The sequence below is a fragment of the Microtus ochrogaster genome, chromosome 4, assembly GCF_000317375.1.
Source record: "Microtus ochrogaster isolate Prairie Vole_2 chromosome 4, MicOch1.0, whole genome shotgun sequence".
Lineage (NCBI taxonomy): Eukaryota > Metazoa > Chordata > Mammalia > Rodentia > Cricetidae > Microtus > Microtus ochrogaster.
In genome coordinates, this window is record NC_022011.1 from 20,355,678 (window position 1) to 20,362,391 (window position 6,714).

Consider the following 6,714-nt stretch of genomic DNA (forward strand, 5'->3'; position numbering starts at 1 on the left):
CCGCCGGCCGCCCCCGGCCACCCCGCGCCTCCCGCACGCCAACGAGCCCCCAGCGCCCGCGCCACCTACCTGCAGCGGCCACACCAGCGGCGCCTAACTCCGCTCCACTTCCGCCTTCCAGCGCCCGCACTCGGACCGGGTCACGTGAGCGCGCGCGGTCACCTGACCCGGAAGAGGCTGGCCGGGGCGCGCAGGTGCGGACCACCTAAAACCTAGACTGTGAGCCTTTGACTTTCTGAAGTCCGCAAAGGAAAGGATCTCTTCCCCCTGTGGCTGTGCCCAAGCCAACGTATAAACTGGGGGCTCACCTGGCACCAGGAGTCTTATTTCTTCCTTTGGAAGTAGATAGAGTTGTTTCCCTCCGTGGTACAGGTGGGAGAAGACCATCCGGTCAGTTAAGTCAGCGACCCTGTCGGGGATTACTGGACAAAAACCGTATGCTAGCCGGGTGCTCGCCTTTAATCCCAGCATTTGGGAGGCAGAGGCAGGCAGATCTCTGACTTTGGAACTAGACTGGTCTACAGCGTGAGTTTGAGGACAGCCAGGACTACACGGAGAAGCCCTGTCTTGAAAAACCAAAAAACTTGCTAATCAAAAAACCGTATGCTCATCCTAAGTTTGAATGTCTGATAAACCGTGTAACTATAGCCGCGTCCCCAAATTTGCAAGGGATGTATTGACACTACAAAAGTATCCTGATCAAACGTAAGCATCTCGTGTATTTGCTAATGTTGGCAGCCTGTACCAACTATATGCTAGGCCTTGTTCTCAGTTCTAGAAGTATAAATGCCCTAGCCTTTGTAGAGCATCTGTTCTTGTTCCAAGAAGCAAAAGGGAAAGGGGGAGCACACTTCAAAACTTCACCCAAGTCCACAAGTGTCCCTATGGGGAGCCAATCCCATTTCCTCCCTGTATGGAGTAAACTGAATGTTATGGATTAGCAAACAGGGCCTCTGTGGAACCCTGGCTGACCTGGAACTCAACGCTGTCCTCAGCCTCCTGATTCCTGGTGCTGCAGGCATGCCTCACCACAGCCTACACAGCAAAACCTTTCTGGGTTTTACAGGATTGAAGGTTGAACCCAGGCCCCTGCCCATACTAGTCAAGAGCGCTACTACTGACCTCTGTTGCCAGCCCTTTTGTTACCTTCCTAGTTTTACCTGGAGCAGGGTCTCTCTTAGAGTTCTCTAACTGGCCTTGACCCTTTTCCTTAGTCTCTGAGTAGTTAGGATTACCAGTTTGTGCCTGTGGGGGAGTGGTGGGAGGAGACAGGTCCAGTCACAGTTTCGTGTAACCTAGGCTGGCACCCACTTCCCAGCCGATGGTTCAGATAATAGATGAGTGTCAGACCACCTGGCTTTTTGTTGAGTTTGGTTTTGGTTAACTGAAAATCATAATTTTTTCATTAGTATTTTATTATATGGCTGTTTTGCCTGCATAGACATCTGTGTACGACCTGTGTGCCTGCTGCCTTTGTCGTGGGTTATCTGCTAGAGAAGACTGTTCAGACATGGGTTTAAGCCAATACAAAGTCTTTATTAGTCAGCCCTCAACTACACTGGGTGTGCAAGGTTGGTACATTTAGAGACTTTCCCAGAGCTATGGGCTTTAATGGATTAGGTCCTTTTTCGCTGTGGCAGGTGGTGCTGTCTGCATGCAGAGTTCATGGCCCAAGTGACGCTTTCATCATGGAGTCAGTTGTGCTGAGCTCTGGGTGCCTACTAAGGTCTGAGGCCCTGTTACCTTCCCCACTGGTCCTAGTGAATGAGTCAAATTGTGAACTTACCCCTACTCTAAAGAGATGTAGTTGCATCTGGCGAAGGTGACGCACACCTTTAATCCCAGCACTCAGGGGGGCAGAAGCAGGCAGATTTTTTTTGAGTTCAAGGCTAGCCTGGTCTACAGAGCAAGTTCCAGGACAACCAGAGCTACACAGAAAAAAAAAATCTGTCTCAGAAATAAAAACGGGGGGCAGGGGTAGTTGGTACTATGAGCCACTGAATTTACTGAACTGATACATAATTGGCCATATACTTTAAGATGCTGGAGCCATGGGCTGGAGAGATGGCTCAGTGGTTAAGAGCACTGACTGTTCTTCCAGAGGTCCTGAGTTCAACTCCCAGCAACCACATGGTGGCTCACAACCATCTGTAATGAGATCTGGCGCCCTTGGTCTGCAGCCATACATGGAGGCAGACTTTCTATACATAATAAATAAATAAAATCTTAAAAAAAAAAGATGCCGGAGCCAGCCATTAATCCATTCAGAATGAGAATTAAAGGTCCAGCCAGTGCCAACAGATCCAGGAGCTCTAAGCAAACAGATTAATTATTAATTAAACTGGGATTAATTATTTGATTTACGTCTTTGTCTTTTTGTTTTTGTTTTGGAGGTTTTCCTCAACCATTAAATTTTTTCTAATTACTCTTGATCAATTATCATTAAAACAACTGGTTTCTCCCAAAACCATACATAGTTTCCTTTGTCTCATGAGCAGTAAGTCGAAGCCTCTCCAGTTTTGAACAAACATTTCTGCCGGGGAATCCAATTGTTGTTTTAATTCAGAAGTGGAAACTTTGAATACCTTTAGGTCCTGATTAGCCTGTCTACTTAGTTTGGAAAGCATTAGTAGAGGCACACTTAGCCAGGCAGTGGTGGCACAGGCCTTTAATCCCAGCCCACTCGAGAGGCAGAGGTAGGCGGGTCTTTGTAAGTTCATGGCCATCTTGGTCTACAAGAGCTAGTTCCAGGATAGACTCCGAAGCTACAGAGAAACCCTGTCTCGAAAAACCAAAAGAAAAAAAAGAGAGAGAGGCACACATTAGTACACGCCCACCAGGCAGTCTCAGGGCCCAGGAATACTGCTGTTGTACAGATGAGTGAACCCGCTGGAAAACGGGCATCAGGATGCGGGGAAGAGATAATTAGATGGAAGGCTGTGGGTATTAGACAAGGTCCAGTTCCTCGCACACCCTTTCACACTAATTTGGGCTGCCCCCAGTCACAATGAACTTGTCAGTCAATGGGCTGACAGTCCAATCAGTAATCCTGGCTGATTTCTGGCTGGAAATGATTAACTCTATCCCCAGGGTCCCTTCCTGTGTCATAGGGTCTCATTCTCCAGGTTTTCCCTGTTTTGTAAAAGCCAGACTCTTTCTTAAGGACTTCTTCAGGAAGCCTCAGTTTCACAACTCTTCATTTTCGCAATGGAAATTCCCTTGTTCCAGGCGGCCCAACCTCAAGGCATGCGGAGAATTATAAACTCTGTATTCCTGCCTCCAAAGATAAACTCCCATATCTTTCTTTTCTCCAGTACAACCAGAAGCTTAAACTGGGCGTCAGAGGGTAAATAAGATGGAATATGTGTTGCTGGTCTGTGGCCACATTAGCTGTCACCTCCCCTGTATCTGTCTTTCTCAGTTCCCTGGTCCAGGCAGTAGGGTTGGCACCACCACCCTGTATTCATATCAAACATAAGGCCCGGGAGCAGGAAGTGGGCAGTGAGTGGAAGGGCCTTAATTGTAACGGGTCCCTAGCCCAGAGACGGTCTATTTGGCATCAACATTCGTGTCTTCCACTTCCTTGAGCTGGGTGTGTTGGATCCATGATGCAATGCTACCTACTTTCACAATCAGAAGAGTGGAGAGAATTGCCACCTCGGCTCTTTTCCAAGTCGATTCCAGCACCCCTTTTGTTACCAGCTTGACCAGGTCATTTGTATCAAAGGACTCGAACAAGGATAAATGGTGGTGGTTTCGGAGGTCGGCTAGGTCTCTCCACTAGTCTAGTGATAGCCTTTATGGAGGACTGGAGGGCTCATAATGTCTTGGGAAAGGAACGCTTAGAGAGCTCTGTCAACTGCTGGTCTCTGAGCTAGAGAAGTATTGGGAGAGGTCTTCTAAATATAATCTCGTAGGGAGTAAATCCTTCCCTGTACGGGGTGTAGCAGGCCCAAAGCTAAACTAAGGGAGGAGGTCCATACACCCTTCCCTGGACTCTACTGACAGTAGTTGTTGTTGGTAGTGTCCTGCTTCTTCTTTCTACCTGCCCAACATCCTGAGGTCTGTGTGCACAGTGAAGTTTCCAGTCTTTATCTAAATCTTTAGTTATTAATTGAGAGGTTTGGCTATATAAGCTGGGCTACTGTCAGACCCCCTTGCTAAGGGGAGGCTAAATCAGGACCAGTTCCTAGAGGAGCTTCTTACTATTTGTGCAATTTCAGTCTGGGTAGAATGCTTCTACCCCCCGGAAAAGGTATTTATAAGAACTAGCAAGTACTTGTATCCTCCCCTGGCAGGCCAATCTCGGTGATGTCAGTTTTCCGAGAGTTCACTGAAGTGTTGGTCTTTCATTTGAACCCCTTTTTGGTCTAGTTATAACATACCTTGGTCTGAGCAACTCAGAAAGTGTTGTGGACCCGAAATGAGTAGCCTGGTAAAGGTCATTACCAGAGTCCTGCCTGTTGTTTCTGGGAGAATGATCTTTCCCTTCGATGTCCTTCATCAACGTGTGGGTTTGAGCTGTCCATTCCTTTTTTATTATGGAGTCAATAGGCCCTACTGATGTGAGGGCCATTTGTCAGACAGCCAGGCCCTCAGTTGGCAGTGAAGGACAGCAATTCATAGGGGAAGCCGAATAGTATCTAGGAGGGCCAAAATTTCCTAGTGTCCTTTTGCCCAGCAGGGAGAAGCCCTCTTTCTCTGTGCATGATGCTACAGACGTGTCCAGTAGTAAAGACATAGTGATTATCTGTGTGTATGGTGCTGGACTTTCCTTTTCCCCATCTGCGAACCTGGGTCAGATTAATCAGTTCTGCTCTCTGGGCTAGGGTACCTGACATGGCCCTAAATAATTTCAGTTAAAGTGGCGATTGCGGCTCCCATGTATTGGTTTCATCTTTCTTCTCATGACAGTCATGGGTGAGCACCTGTGGGTCGTCATCAGGCGACAGGGTAACAGGACTGATGGCACTGGATTTCTCAAACCGGACTTCAGAGTAGACCAGGAGTAGGGCACTGTACTGGGTCACACAGACATTAGACAGCCAGAGTTCTGGTGTTCCTCGGAGGAAGGTCTCAACCACGTGGGTACTGAGAAGATCCTGACCCAGAATTAACTTGTTTGTTTTCCATTAGACTAGCCGTAGCTGCCATAGCTCTTAGACAGGTGGTCCATCCTGTGGCTTCCTACAGAGCCCACTTATTAGGGCAGCTATGTCACAGGGTGTTTCCATGGCCCTCAAATTTGGGTTGAATTCCTATTGTCTTTTGTTTCATGGACAAACAAATGAAACAGTTTTGAGGCATCCGGAAGTATTAGGACAAGCTAAATTCACTTTGTAGACCACGCTAGCCTAAAACTCAAAGACATCCCCACTTTTGTCTGCCTCCCAAGTGCCGGGATTAAAGGCGTGTGCCAGCACTGCCTGATTCAGAGTGGTTTTTAAAGCCTCAAATGCCTTTTCTTCCATTTCAGTCCAGATTAGGGGCTCGGTGTCCACTTTGTGCTGGTGTATAGGGCCTTGCTAGTCCCACAGACTCTGGTATCGAGAGGCAGCAATACCTGACTGCCCCTAGGAACTCTTGGACCCATGTCTTAGTCTTTGGTTTGGGATCTGAAGGATGGCAGCAATCCTACTCTGAGATAGGCTCCTTTTGCCTCCCCTCGGCTGGTATCCAGGAGAGAAAGTCTCTGATGGGACTTCTTAGCTGACATTCTGTAGCCCGGGTCTGTAACTCTTAGACCCTCTGGAGCCCTTTCATAATCTTTTCCCAGGAAACCTCTAATGGAAGGGTAGGAGGGTCAGCTCTTAGTGTCTCATTAAACAGGTTGGCGAATTTTGTTTTGTTTTGTTTTCATTTTGCTTTTTTTGAGACAGGGTTTCTCTGTGTAGTTTTGGAGCCTGTCCTGAAACTTGCTGGCCTTGAACTTCCAGAGATCCGCCTGCCTCTGTCTCCCAAGTACTGGGATTAAAGGTGTGCGCCATCACCACCTGGCTCGATTGATGAATTTTTAAATCTTTGGGGCAACCTGGTTCATCTAAGTTGCCCAATATAATTTCCCACTGGGTCAGTCCACATAAAAGCAAAGATGGGTTGACTCACCTCTGCCAATGGAAGACTGAAGAATGCATCCTTCAGGTCCAAGAACAGTGTGCACCTGTTTCTCCGGAGGAGTCAGAGGTCCCAGGTTTCTTCATAGGCAGGAGAGGTGTATTCCATGGTGACTGCCAGGGCACCAGGATGTCTATCTCTCCAAGCCAGGTAATATGGACTGCAATTGCTCTAGGGTCATTGGGTACTATTTAATCTGGATGGAGTAGCTGAACTGGTTAGTTGAACAATGAATTAGAGGGCCTTGGTGTTGACCCAGTCCTGGTGGGCTGGTTTCTGCCCATGCCTCCAGGAATCTTTGTCGTTGGTAGAGAGATAGTCTAACCATATCTTTTGATTGGAGACAGAACTTTCAGCTAGGCCATAGTCTTCTGACAGAGGATAAGACATCAAAATTTGCTGGGTATCTGTAGTTGGAATTCTCTTTGGGTCACAAACCAGCTCTCAGATAAAGACACAGAAACTTGTTATTAATTACAGATGTTCAGGTGTAGCTTAGGCTCGTCCCACTAGCTCTTCCAAGTTATCTTCTTTCTATTCATCTATGTTTGCTTTGGGACTGTTTTCTTTCCTCCCTCCCTCCCTCCCTCCCTCCCTCCT

General features: G+C 47.7%; 1 protein-coding gene across 1 annotated transcript in view; it reads right to left on the reverse strand.

Annotated features, from left to right (window-relative positions):
* The window catches only part of Wwp2 (WW domain containing E3 ubiquitin protein ligase 2), a 123,682-nt gene extending 123,544 nt beyond the window's left edge, over positions 1-138 (reverse strand). Inside the window, exon 1 of the mRNA XM_005345707.2 lies at positions 70-138. The gene's annotated coding sequence lies outside the window, so the exon portion shown is untranslated. The remainder of the gene's footprint in view (positions 1-69) is intronic.
* Between the last annotated feature and the right edge of the window lie 6,576 nt (positions 139-6,714).